Source organism: Amblyraja radiata, chromosome 7 (genome assembly GCF_010909765.2).
Source record: "Amblyraja radiata isolate CabotCenter1 chromosome 7, sAmbRad1.1.pri, whole genome shotgun sequence".
In the NCBI taxonomy this organism is placed as follows: domain Eukaryota; kingdom Metazoa; phylum Chordata; class Chondrichthyes; order Rajiformes; family Rajidae; genus Amblyraja; species Amblyraja radiata.
The window spans coordinates 6,704,557-6,718,950 of record NC_045962.1 but is presented as its reverse complement, the minus strand read 5'-3'; the positions used below and the strand labels follow the sequence as shown (position 1 = coordinate 6,718,950).

Here is a 14,394-nt window from a genome sequence, read left to right as displayed (position 1 = left end):
TTTCCCCCCTAACCCTATTCTCCTGGCTTCTCCCCATACTCATCAAGATTATATCTATCTTGCCTTAAAAATATCCATGGACGTGGCCTCCACAGCCTTCTGATGCAAAGAATTCCACAGATTCACCACCCTCTGACTAAAGAAATTGCTCCTCACCTCATTCCTAAAGGAAAGTCCTTTAATTTTGCAATGTGTGTTTGCAAGCATAGGAACAATTCACAAGATTGTATTTACTCTTTGTAAATATGCTAACAATTCTAGTCATGTCCAGGAAAGCAAATATACACAATGCTACTACCTTCTGTTGTGATAATAGTTTCCTCCTCAGGTTTGTTTGTCGGTTCCTGAATAATCACCGTTGGGACACTCAGCATTGTCAGTGGCATTATCAATTGATTCAGGACATCTGGCAAAGAGTGCAATTCGTTTACACTGAAGACCAAACTTGGATCAATTGCCATCTCTTCCAACTGGGCTGGGTCTGCGTTCCTAACCCCTATGGCGAAGGTCATGATCGCAGCTCGCTTCAGCGCATTTGCTGCCTCCTCCACATCATCGCTGGACCTTCCACCAGTGACGAGCAGCAGAAACTGGGGAACGTTCTCCTTTATTCGACTTCCAGCAGCACTCGTGAAATAGTACTTCATGGCATAGTCCAGTGCAGAGCCAGTGTTGGCTTTTGCCCCTCCTCTCAGACTGAGGCTTTTGATGTGAGACAGAAGCTCAGCCTCTGTTGTGTAAGTGTTCAGGTAGAACTCAGTTTCCGCATCATCGCTGTACTGTGCCAGACCCACTTGCACCTTGTCACGTCCGATGGCCAGGTACTGAATTATTCTGATCATAAAGTCACGGACATGAGGTAAATTAGCATTTCCGATGTTGTCTGATCCATCGATAAGGAACACAATGTCTCTCTCGCTCATTTCCTTCTGTACAACTGGAAAAAATGGTGCACATCGGGTTATTAAAAAAAATGAATTTTAATTACAAAATCTCCTAAATTCTGGGAGACCATTCCATATATTGTCTAGTTGTTTTTTTGATCTCCATGTGAGGCTGACACTAAATCAAATATGTTAATATTGTTTCAAGTGGGCGATCTACACATATTGTCACTTGTGTGTACCCAATTGAACTGTGAATTTAATATGACTGACATTTCTCCAAGAATACACAAAGCAAAATCCTCAAAGTTTATTGCATACTAATTGCAACAATTTTCCTAATTATGGCAGCATCAATATAAAAATATGGCCCAGTCAGAAAAATTACGTATCAAACACCAGCATAGTCATTTCCATGGCTTACATGAGTTAACCGTGTTTTTGTATTTTTTTAATGGATCTTGTGGGAAGGTAACAGTGAGAAAAGATTGAAAAGTGGGTAAAACCACTGATGAAACAAGGACAGAGCCAAATGCATCGGCTGCCAAATATTTTAACTCCCTTCCCATTCTCACACTGACCTTCCAGTCCTGGGCATCCTCCATTGTCAGAGTGAGATCAAACTCAAATTGGAGGAACAGCATCTCATATTTCGCTCGGTCAGCTTACAACCAAATGATATGAACATTGATTTCTCTAACTTCAAGTAACCCTTGAATTTCTTCCCTCTCCATCCCTCCCCCACTACAGTCGCACCAGCTTCTCGTTCTCACCTAGCACACAGCTAACAATGGCCTGTTTCCTTTATCATCGTTACTTTTTTGCATATCTTTCATTAATTGTTCTATATCTCTCTACATCAACGTCTATATCTATTGTTTTACTTTCCCCTGACTCTCAGTCTGAAGAAGGATCTTGACCCGAAACATCACCCATTCCTTCTCTCCAGGGATGCTGCCTGTACCACTGAGTTACTCCAGCATCTTCAGTTTAAACTAGCATCTGCAGTTCCTTCCAATGCCAAATGCCTGAAGTTCCACATCCCATTTGTACCTCTAAATTGCAGTAATCATGTTTTAATGCATCAATTGATATTAGCAACAGCACACAATTAACAATGGTCTGAAATAGCCCTACAAACTACCATAACAGCTTTGAACCCCATTGTACGAATGTGCTGACATCTATGGAGTTATGCATTTAATATGTTGAAAAACACTAACTGTGTTTGATCAGCTACAATACAAATCACATTTCTATATTTCACAATTTCTTCTGTAGACTTGAATAATCAGACAAATTAATCACATCTCGTCAAAGACTATTACCTTCGGTGGGAAGAATTGTTTCCTCAGTCACGAACACTGGTTGAACTTTAGACAGCAGCTGTTGTTGAATTAATTGCAATTCCTGGAAGCTGTTCAATTTGAAAGCTGAGTCTGGGTCGGAAGTGATCAGTTGCATCTCCGATGTGTCTGCGCTCTTGGCCCCGATGGCAATGGGCACAATACCAGCCTGTCTCACTGCCTCCGCCCCCGGCCCAACATTGTCCCTGGATCTCCCGGCTGTGATGAGCACCAGGATCTGTGCAGCTCCAGCATCTCTCCTGCTGCCTGCGGCTGGGATGAAGACATTCCTTGTGACAAACTCCAGCGCTGCACCAGTGTTGAGGAGTCTTCCAGTTTTGAATCGTAGCCTTTTTACTGCACTCAAAAGCTTACCTTTCGTTGAATGAACATTGAGGCCGAATTCAAGCCTTGCGTCAGAACTGTATTGTGCCACAGCGACTTGATCTGTGTCGGGTCCGACATCAAACTCCTCGATTATTTTTATCAGAAATTCACGGACCGATTTAAATGATCTCCCCATACTGGAAGAGCCATCGATTAGGAACACAATATCTCTCATGGATTTTCTCTTCTCCCTGGGAACTGCACATAGATGTTAATGAATGATAGAGTATTGCTGAACTGAATCAAACATTATTTATTCGTGTTTATTCATTACTAGACCAAGTGGGATCCGTTGGGTCCCGTCCCCTCAACGCGCGGTTGCGAGGGGAAGGGGCGGCCTGTGGCATCACACACACACACTAACCACCCACCCAACACACACACTAACCAGCCCCCACACACACACTAACCACCCCCATTGATATTATGTTCATATTATTCATCCACTCCTTTTACCCCATGTCCCGCCCTATCCACTCATGCATAGCCCCCAACTCGCAGGCGCGGCTTGAGAGGGAGGGGGTAGAGAGAGAGGGACACAGAGGCACAGTGAAGGACACAGAGGCACAGAGAAGGACACAGAGGCACAGCGAGGGACACAACAGCACAGAGAGGCACACAGAGGCACATACTGAGGGACACAGAGGCACAGAGAGGGACACAGAGGAACAGAGAGGGACACAGAGGAACAGAGAGGGACACAGAGGAACACAGAGGCACAGAGAGGGATACAGAGGCACGGAGAGGGATACAGAGGCACAGAGAGGGATATAGAGGCACAGAGAGGGACACAGAGGCACGGAGAGGGATACAGAGGCACAGAGAATGATACAGAGGCACCGAGAGGGATACAGAGGCATGGAGAGGGATACAGAGGCACATAGAGTGATACAGAGGCACAGAGAGGGATACAGAGGCACAGAGAGGGACACAGAGGCACGGAGAGGGACAGAGGCAGGGAAGCTTGCTGCCTTTTGGTGCTGTGGTTTCCGATTTACGGTGTCTTTTGAGCGTGCGGCCCTGCTGTTGCGAGCGGGTGGACAGTCAAAAGCAGTGGAGGGCCGGCCGATCATGGCTTCCGCAACAGGAAGCCCACCCACCCGTGTGACAGGGTGGGGGAGACAGAGAAGAGGTTGTCTCCCGTGACGGCCAGAGATCACCAGGTGGGATTGGGATGACCAGCGAGGAAAAGGCATCACGATTCCCCGTGTCCCTGCGATCAACAGGGGAATTGCAGGTCTCCATAGATGGCCTCTCCCAGAGGGAGTAATGGCCGCCATGACCACCTTCCCATTGTGCTGCCCAATGCCTGCGCGACGATAACGGCCGCCGCCATGTTCTAGAACCCGAGCCGAAGCGCAAGCGTACTTCGTGTTCAGCGGCTGGGCCGTAGGCGGGTCTGGGCGCATGCAGGTACAGCAGGCCGTGAAGAAAGCGAATGGCATGTTTGCCTTCATTACAAGAGGAGTTGAGTATAGGATCAAAGAGGTCCTTCTGCAGTTGTACAGGGCCCTAGTGAGACCACAACTGGAGTATTGTGTGCAGTTTTGGTCTCCAAATTGGACTCAGTGTCCTGTCATTTGTAACATTATAACAGGCAAGGGCAGCAAGTGGAATTGGATTTTTTACAGTGAAAATTTAAATTTTTTAAGTTCAAAATGTGAATAACTTGTAAAATATACCGTCAATCTGAATGAAACTTGATACAACACACTACAGGACAATGGTGAGTTAGATGGTCCAAAATTGTGGCGCTATCATGTACCATTTTGGCATAATTCAGGACATCACAGACAGACAGATAGACAGATAGACAGACATAGAAACAAACAAGATGAGATTTTTAATAATATACTAGACCAGGTGCAGACCCGTTGGGTCTGTTCCCCCAACGTGCGGTTGTGGGAGGTGGGGGAGGCGGCACGCAGCGTCACACACACTAACTATCCCCCCCCCCCGCACTCACGCTAATTACCCCCTTGATATTATATTAATATTATTAATTTGCTCCTTTTACCCCATAACCACCCTATCTACTGATGCATAGCCCCCAACTTGCAGCAGAGAGAATGGGGAATTTTATAAAATCATTAATATCTCTGTCATTTTTCATCGATGGGAAAAATCCTCGGCACACATATGGTGGAGGGGGGCTCTGAGCAAGGTGGCCAAAAATGACGGCCGTAGGTGGCGGCGTTCTCTCGGAAATCGCAGCACAGATGGCCAAAACCGGTCAAGAACAGACTTTTAGTAATATAGATAATAATAGATAGTAAAAAGTTCAGAGGGGAGAAGGGACAATGTTTTACCAAATCGATTGGAGAGGTCTGATAGGATGATAGAAGCTGCAATCCTCAGCATGTACAGAGAGGTTGGATGTGCAGATGAAGAGCCATGAAGCAGAGATATAGGCTGATGCTGGAAGTTGAACTAATATCAGGTAATTTTATTGCTCAGCATGAAACATGGCAGTAGTGATATGTCGGCAGTCGAGGGTGGGGCTGGCGGTCATGGAAAAGGGCTGGTGATCAGGTTAGATACTGGCGGCCATAGAAACATAGAAAATAGGTGCAGGAGGAGGTCATGCAGCCTTCCGAGCCTGCACCGCCATTCAATATGATCATGGCTGATCATCCTACTAACTCAGTACCCCGTTCCTGCCGTTTCTCCATATTTCTTGATTCCATTAGCCCTAAGTGCTATATCTAACTCTCTTGAAGACATCCAGTGAATTGGCCTCCATTGCCTTTTGTGGCAGAGAATTCCACAGATTCACAACTCTCTCGGTGAAAATGTTGTTCCTCATCTCAGTCCTAAATGGCCTACCCCTTATTCTTAAACTGTGACAACCTGGTTCTAGACTCCCCCCACATGGGGATCCTGCATCTAGCCTGTCAAATCCTTAAAGAATTTTATATGTTTCTACAAGGTCAAGTTGGGCGCTGTTGGTCGAGGTGGGCGCTGGCGGTGGAGGACGGGGCTGGCGGTCTAGGACGGGCACGTAGTGGGTGCCAGAGGTCGGACAGACCCACAGTGGGTGCTGGAGGCCGTTCAAAGACATGCCCGTATGGGTTCCAGAGGTCGGATCGGCCACCATTAACCAAAGGGAACCCGGCATGGGGGGTCGTCGAGAACAAAGAGGAGACCATTGGAGACTAAAAGGAACACTTTGTAACTTTGTCGGTGTCCTACACGTGGCGACTCTTTGCATACCGTGTGTATGCAAAACAAAGAATCTCACTGTGACATGTCACATGTAACAATAAAGTATCATAAGGTGTCTTCCCTTCCCTCCCGTACCTCTCCCTCCCCGGGCACTTTCCGTTGCAACCGCAAGTGATGCAACACCTGTCCCTTTACCTCCCCCCTCGACTCCATTCAAGGACCCAAGCAGTCGTTCCAGGTGCAACAGAGGTTCACCTGCATCTCCTCCAATCTCATCTATTGCATCCGCTGCTCTAGATGTCAGCTGATCTACATCGGTGAGACTAAGCGGAGGCTGGGCGATCGTTTCGCCGAACACCTCCGTTCGGTCCGCAATAACCAACCTGACCTCCCGGTGGCTCAGCACGTCAACTCCCCCTCCCATTCCCCATCCGACCTCTCTGTCCTGGGTCTCCTCCATGGCCAGAGCGAGCAACACCGGAAATTGGAGGAACAGCACCTCATATTCCACTTGGGGAGTCTGCATCCTGCGGGCATGAACATTGAATTCTCCCAATTTTGTTAGCCCTAGCTGTCTCCTCCCCTTCCTCAGCCCTCGGGCTGTCTCCTCCCATCCCTCAGCCCTCGGGCTCCTCCTCCTCCATTTTCCTTTCTTCTCCCCGCCACCCCCCCATCAGTCGGAAGAAGGGTTTCGGCCCAAAACTTTGCCTATTTCCTTCGCTCCATAGATGCTGCTGCACCCGCTGAGTTTCTCCAGCATTTTTGTGTACCTATCATAAAGTGTCATTCATTCATTCATTCATTCATTGATTCATTCATTCATTCATTCATTCATTCATTCATTCATTCATTCATTCATTCATATTGCGCCAAATGACCTCCATGGGAATAAACCATGGCAGCTGGAAGAAAACATATGAAGGCCAGTTTGACAAAAGCCTTCCCTACCACCCTGTCTATCTGCAATGCCAATTTCCGGGAACTATGTACATTACACAGGAACTGGCTCTTCAGCCCACAATGTTTGTGCCGAACATGATGCCAAATTAAATGTGTGCACATGCTCCATATTCCTCAATTCCCTGCACTTCCAGGTGCCCATCTAAAAGCCTCTTAAATGCCGCTGATGTATCTGCCTCTGCCACCACCCCTGGCAATGCATTCCAGGCCCCCACTACTCTCTGTATAAAAAAACGTGTTTGGATAAGGGAGACTCCTACGTCAGACTCCTATTCATAGACTACAGCTCTGCCTTTAATACCATTATACAATCCAAGCTTCTCACCAAACTAGCGGGACTTGGTGTCAACATCATCTCTGCAAGTGGATCCTCGACTTCCTGACTAACAGATCCCAATCAGTGAGGATAGGGACAAATCATCCTCTACGATAATCCTCAACACTGTTGCTCCACAAGGTTGCGTTCTCTGCCCCCTTCTTTACTCCTTGTACACCCACGACTGTACAGTCATGTGCAAATCTAATTCAATTTACAAATTTGCAGACAACACCACCAATGTGGGCCGGATATCTAATGATGAGACGGAGTACAGGAAGGAGATTGAGAACCTCGTATACTGGTGTCGAGACAACAATCTTTCTCTCAATGTCAGCAAGACAAAGCAGATAGTGATGGACTTCAGGAAGTGAAGCGGTCCACGTACCCCAGTCTGCATTGTCGCCGCTGAAGTTGAGATGGTTGAAAAGTTCAAATTCCTCTGAGTCAATACCACCAACAACTTCTCCTGGACCACCCATATTGAATCAACAACTAAGAAAGCACACCAACACGTCTACAGCTTGGTTTGGGAACAGCTCCATTCAAGACCGCAAGAAATGGCAGCGAATTGTGGACGCAGCCCAGACCATCACACAAACCAACCTCCTTTTTATTGAATCCATTTACACCTCACTCTGCCTCGGCAAGGCCTGCAGCATAATCAAGCATGCGTCGCACCCTGGCCATTCCCCTCTTCTCCCCTCTCCCATCAGGCAAAAGGTATAGAAGTGTGAAAACGCACACCTCCAGATTCAGGAAAAGTTTCTTCCCTGCTGTTATCAGGCAACTGAATTATCTACCACAACCAGAGAGCAGTGCTGAACTATTATCTACATCGTTGGCGACCCTCGGACTATCCTTGATTGGACTTTGCTGGCTTAACCTGAACTAAACATTATTCGCTTATTATGTATCAATACACTGCAAATGGCTCGATTGTAATCATGTATTGTCTTTCTGCTGACTGGTTAGCATGCAACAAAAGTCTTAAGTCCTAACCAAAGTCCTATAGAGTTGCATCGGGACTTCCTGACTCTTATATATAATGCCCCTAGCAACGATGGCAAGCATACCATCTGCCTTCTTCACCACCCTATTCTCTTGTGCTGTCATGTTCAGTGAGCTATGAGATTGGTCCCCAAGATCCTTCTGCTTCAATGTTGTTGAGGATCTTGCCAATAACTGTGTACTTTCCCATTACATTCAACCTCCCAAAGTGCATCATCACTTCACATTTGCTCGGGTTAAACTCCATCTGCCATACTCTTTTTTAAATTCACTGTAAAGGTTGTGCCCGGTTAGACTTCCCAAAAATGTGAAACTTCATACTTATCTGAATTAAAATCTATTAATTAGCTTGAAAGAGTTCAGAAAAGATTTACGAGGATGTTGCCATGTCTAGAGGGTGTGAGCCATAGGGAGAGGTTGAGTAGGCTTGTTCTCTATTCCATGGAGCAGAGGAGGATGAGGGGAGATCTTATAGAGGTATACAAAATCATGAGAGGAATAGATCGGGTAGATGCACAGAATCTTTTACCCAGAGTAGGGGAATTGAGGACCAGAGGACATAGGTTCAAGGTGAAGAGGAAAAGATTTAACAGGAATCCGAGGGGTAACTTTTTCACACAGAGGGTGGTGGGTGTATGGAACAAGCTGTCAGAGGAGGTAGTTGAGGCTGGGACTATCCCATTGTTTAAGAAACAGTTGGACAGGTACATGGATGGGACAGGTTTGGAGAGCAGGCAGGTGGGACTAGGGTAGCTGGGACATTGTTGGCCGGTGTGGGCAAGTTGGGCCGAAGGGCCGAAGGGCCTGCTTCCACACAGTATCACTCTATGACTCTATGATTCTAGGACATTTCTGGTGTAGTGAAAATTGAGTTGTCATTTGCAGCACACCAATAAAAGTAAGACACCACATTAAAAAAGAATTGAAGATAAAACATAAAAACATCCCCCCACAATGGTTCCCACTGTGAGGGAAGGCATAAAGTCCAGCCCTCTTCCCCTTGTTCACCCACGGTCGGGCCTATAACCCAGCTGATCAAGATCCTGATATCAATTCTTAATAATCATCTTCACTACCTGCAATACCATCTATTTTAATATTCAATGGTTCAATGGTGCTTCAATGTCATCGGCAAACGTAAGCATGCCGTTCTCATCAATTTGTTGATTCAGGTGCAAACAGCAATGGTCCCAGCACCGATCCCTGAGGCCCTCGACTACTCATGGTCTCCAGTCAAAGAAACAACCTTCCTCCTTTACCAACCACTGCTTCCTACAACATCACTAAAGACAAGGAACATTTTTTTTTGCCCCCGAAACAAAAGAAGAAATGCAGTTGAAAAATTCCATGAAGATTATTTTGAATCAAGAATGTTGGAATGTGGAAAGTGGATTCAGAAGTACGGGGGGAAGGGGCAGTGAGATAATCTACAAAAATAAGGGAATAATTCATGATATATAATGCAGTACTGCTACATCTCCATCCTTGTCCGGTATTTTTGAGATATAGGAGTATTGGATAAATCTGAAATTGTTCATAAATAATATTTGCATTACAGCAATAACAACTGAGAATAAACACACAACAAAATGGAGGTACCTGTAGTAATGACAAGTTCCTCCTCAGGTGTGGTTGTTGGCTCTTCAATAATTACAGTTGGGACACTCAGCATTGTCAGTGGCATGATCAATCCATTCAGGACATCTGGCAAAGAGTGGAATTCATTTACATTGAAGACCAAACTTGGATCAATTGCCATCTCTTCCAACTGGGCTGGGTCTGCGTTCTTAACCCCTATGGCGACGGTCATGACTGCAGCTCGCTTCAGCGCATCTGCCGCCTCCTCCACATCATCACTGGACCTTCCACCAGTAATGAGCAGTAAAAACTGCGGAACATTTTCATTTATTCGACTTCCAGAATAACCATTAAAATAGTATTTAGTGGCAAAGTCCAACGCAGAGCCAGTGTTGGCTGTTGTCCCACCTCTCAGATGGAGGCCTTTGATGTGAGACAGAAGCTCAGTCTCTGTTGAGTAAGTGTTCAGGTAGAACTCAGCTTCCGCATCATCGCTGTACTGTGCCAGACCCACTCGCACCTTGTCACGTCCGATGGCCAGGTGCTGAATTATTCTGATCATAAAGTCACGGACATGAGGTAAGTTAGCATTTCCGATATTGTCTGATCCATCGATAAGGAAAACAACATCCCTCTCGCTCATTTCCATTGGTACAACTGGAAAAATAAAATCAACATCATTGTGGAACAATATTCCTGCGATTAAATCATTCATTTGACCCCGGAGATTGTCCAACAATTCCTATTTTCAAGTATTGGAAGGAACTACAGATGCTGGTTTAAACCGAAGATAGACACAAAATGCTGGAGTAACTCAGTGGGACTGGCAGTATCCCTGGAGAGAAGGAATGCATGACGTTTCCGGAATCGAGACCTGAAGAAGGGTCTCGACCCGAAACGTCAACAATTCCTATTTTTAATACTGACTAGAGACTCCAGTCACTGGTTCTCTGATGGATGCTACACCAAATCAGGTCCTTACTGTGAAAGGAAAAGTGTCTCAAGTGTAGACCTAGCTATTACCTAGAAACTGTAGATGTGGTAAATTGGTGCTGCATATACTGTTGACACCAAATCCACCAAAAAATCACAATAGCGAGACATCTCCAAAATCATTATAATGATTTTCTCACCTTTGAAAGTGCTGTTACTAGATCTATCCAATTCACAGGTGGTAGTATAATTCTAGAAAGGCATGATTTGTGCACTAGTCCCTAGGAACAAGATCTCATCATGACTGCTTAAAGGCTGCTATAGATATGTATAGCCATAGCCTGTAGTTTCCAACCTTTTTCCTGCAGCCTTTTTTGAATAGGGGCACAACATTTGGCACCTTCCAGTGTACTGGCAACATGTCTTTAATAATGAATCTCAGCCAGGGTATCCACAATTTCCTCTCTAGTTTCCCACAATGATCTCAGATATATTTGGTCAGGCTGGGAGATTTGTCTACCTTCATACTCGTCAGGATCTTCAGCACATCTTCAGACCGTAATACTGACTGATCTCAAAACACATCCAGTAACTACCCCAAGTTCCTCCATCCTCCTATCTTTCTCCATGGTTAATACTCATTGAGGACCTTGCCCATCTCCTGTGGCACCACTGTGGTGACCGCTTTGATTCCTGAGGGGGTCCCACTCTCTCTCTGATTACCCTTGTTTCCTTTACGTATTTGTAAAATCTCTTGGGATTATCCTAATGCTACCTGCCAGAGCTATCCCCTGTCTCCCTTTTGCCCTTCCCATTTCCTTGATAAGTTTGCTCCTTAGTTCCTGAAAATCCTCCAGGGATACACTTGATCCCAGCTGCCTATACCTGTCCCATGCCTCCTTCTTACTCTTGATCAAAGCCTCAATTCCCCTTGTCAGCCAATCTTTCTTACATTTGCCTGCCTTGCCCTTCACTCTAACAGGGACGTGCATGTCCTGAACTATTGTCAGCGCACTTTTAAAAACACCCCACTTTCCTGACATTCCTTTTCCTTCATCAACCTATCCCAATCAACTTGAGCGAGTTCTTGCCTCATACCCTCAAAGATGGCCTTGCCCCAATTGAGCATTTTAACATGTGGGCCCACACTGTCCCTATCCATAACTATCTTACACCTGATAGAACAGAGGTCACTGGTTCCAATAGGCTCATCCAGGAACACTTCATCCACTTGCTCCTCCCAATTTCCCAAGACTAGGCCAAGCATTGCCCTCTCCAGTGTAGAGGTTTCGGCATATTGCCGGAGTAAACTCGCTTGAGCACATTTGACAAATTCCACCTTGTCTAAACCTTTTGCACTATGTCATTCCTAGTCAATATTTTGGGAAAGTTAAAATCGCCCACTATGACAACATTAATAGACATACAATATTCGAGCACATTTCTTCTTCTAATTCCCATTGATTATTTGAGGATCCCCAACAAGGTGATCATCCCCTTTCTTGTTCCTCAGCTTCCATCCATATAGCGTCACTAGATGAACCGTCCGTAATGTCACCTCTGACCACTGCCGTGACATCCTCATTCACAAATAAGGCAACACCCCCTCCTCCTTTACCCTCACCTCTGTCTCTCCTGAAGCTCCTGTACCCTGGAACAATGAGCTGCCAGTCCTGCCCCTCTCTTAACCAGGTTTCCGTAATGGCTACAACGTACCAGTCGCTCGTACCTATCCATGCCCTAAGCTCATCTGCCTTACCCTTCAGGCCCCTTGAAATAAAATAAGTGCAATTTAAACCAACTCACTCCCTGCCATTTCCCTGCCCATTCTGTTATCTACACTTTCTCTGATCACCCTCCACACCAACATCTAACCACTCACCGCCTGTGTCCTGTATAGATCCCACCACCCTGCCAAACTAGTTTAAATCCACCTGCGTAGCATTAGTGAACCTGCCTGCTGGGATGTTGGTGCCCCTCCAGTGAAGCTGCAACCCATCTCTCTTGTATAGGCCATCTCTGCCCCAGAAGAGATCACAATGGTCTAGTAATCTAAATCCCTGCCCCTCTGCACCAACTCCTCAGCCACACATTCATCGCCCCTGTCCTCCTGTTCTTAAACTCGCTAGCACGAGGTACTGGAAGCAAACCTGAGATCATGACCCTGCAGCTCCTGCTTCTCAGCCTTTTAGCTCACTCCCTATACTGATGTTGTAGATCCCCTTTCATCTTCCTACCTATGACATTTGTGCCAACATGCATGACTACCTCTGGCTGCTCATCCCCCCCCCCTTGAAGATTCCGTGCAGCCACTCCAAGACGTCCTGGACCCTGGCACCACACCATCCTGGAGTCTCGACTGCTGCCGCAGAATCTCCTGTCTGCACCCCTAACTATGGAGTCACCTACCACTGGAAGCAAAATAATTTTATATATTTTGCAGAATTTAAAATTCATTCAATGCAGTGAAATTTTAGTTGCATGTTCTCTTACTGAACTTATTGAAGTCTTATACCTTTAGTGGGAACAAATGTTTCCTCGATCACAGGCACTGGTCGAAATTTAGTCAGCAGCTGCTGTCGAATAGATTGCAATTCCTGGAAGTCACTGAGCGTGAAAACAGAGTCTGGGTCGGAAGTGATCTGTTGCATCTCCGATGTGTCTGCGCTCTTGGCCCCGATGAGAATGGGCACAATACCAGCCTGTCTCATTGCCTCCGCTGCCGGCCCAACATTGTCCACAGATCTCCCGGCTGTGATGAGCACCAGGATCTGTGCGGCTCCAGTATCTCTCCTGCTGCCGGCGGCTGGGATGAAGACGTTCCTTGTGGTGAAGTCTAGTGCCGCACCGGTCTTGAGGGGTCTTCCCAACTTGAGCTGTATTCTTTTTATGGCGTTCAAAACCTCATCTCCAGTTGAAAAAGTGTTGAGGTAAAATTCAACTCTCGAGTCAGAAGAATATTGCACCAAAGCAACAAGATCCTTCTCAGGGCCAATCTCGAGCTCGGGAATTATTTCCATCAGAAATGTGCGCACTTGGCGGATAGATCTTCCCATGCCAGGAGTGCCATCAATTAGGAAGATGATGTCTCTCTTCCTGGCTGCGGACATTGAAGCATTGATGTATAAGATCAGGGCATTTTACATTACATAGTGTTAGTGGAAATCTTATACCGGATGCTAAAACCTACCATGCAATATCACTCTCTTGATTAGTTCTCAATATTTCATACTCCCGTTGGCCTTGTGTGAAAATGCTACTTTTCACAACATCTATCAGATGCTAAACTGAGAAATCTACAAACGCTGTGCCATTGGTTGCACTTTGCATCCATATTTACTGGAGTTTCAGCCTAATTTCCTCGCTAATCAAAAGGCACAACTTAGTCCTATCTGCCCCAGCTGATAATAAGTTAATGTAAAAAAAATAAAAGATTGATATTTACCTAGAATCATTCTCATTCCTTTTCGGGATACAAAACAGTGTTTTAGAGATGATCGCGTTTGAAAAACAATGATATCAAGGCTACATTGTAGACATGTGGCAGATACCTTTCACGTGTCAAATTGCTACAAATCATAATGCAGTGTCGTATTGAAAATCTCTTTCACAAATGTTGAGCAAGGATAACTAAAGGTCAGAGCGCTCACCAGGTATAATTGCCATTGTTTTTCTTTGAAACAGCACAATGGCAGAGTCATAGAGTCATACAGAGTGCAAAAACATAGTCATAGAGTCATACAGAGTGCAAAAACACACCCTTCAGCCCAACTTGCCCACGCCGACCAACGTGCCCCATCTACACTAGTCCCGC

General features: G+C 45.9%; 1 protein-coding gene across 5 annotated transcripts in view; it reads right to left on the bottom strand.

Annotated features, from left to right (window-relative positions):
* Positions 1–560, bottom strand: part of LOC116974989 (collagen alpha-3(VI) chain-like) — a 101,390-nt gene extending 100,830 nt beyond the window's left edge. For all 5 annotated transcript variants that reach the window (XM_033023630.1, XM_033023633.1, XM_033023634.1 and 2 more), the window contains exon 1: positions 299–560. The gene's annotated coding sequence lies outside the window, so the exon portion shown is untranslated. The remainder of the gene's footprint in view (positions 1–298) is intronic.
* Between the last annotated feature and the right edge of the window lie 13,834 nt (positions 561–14,394).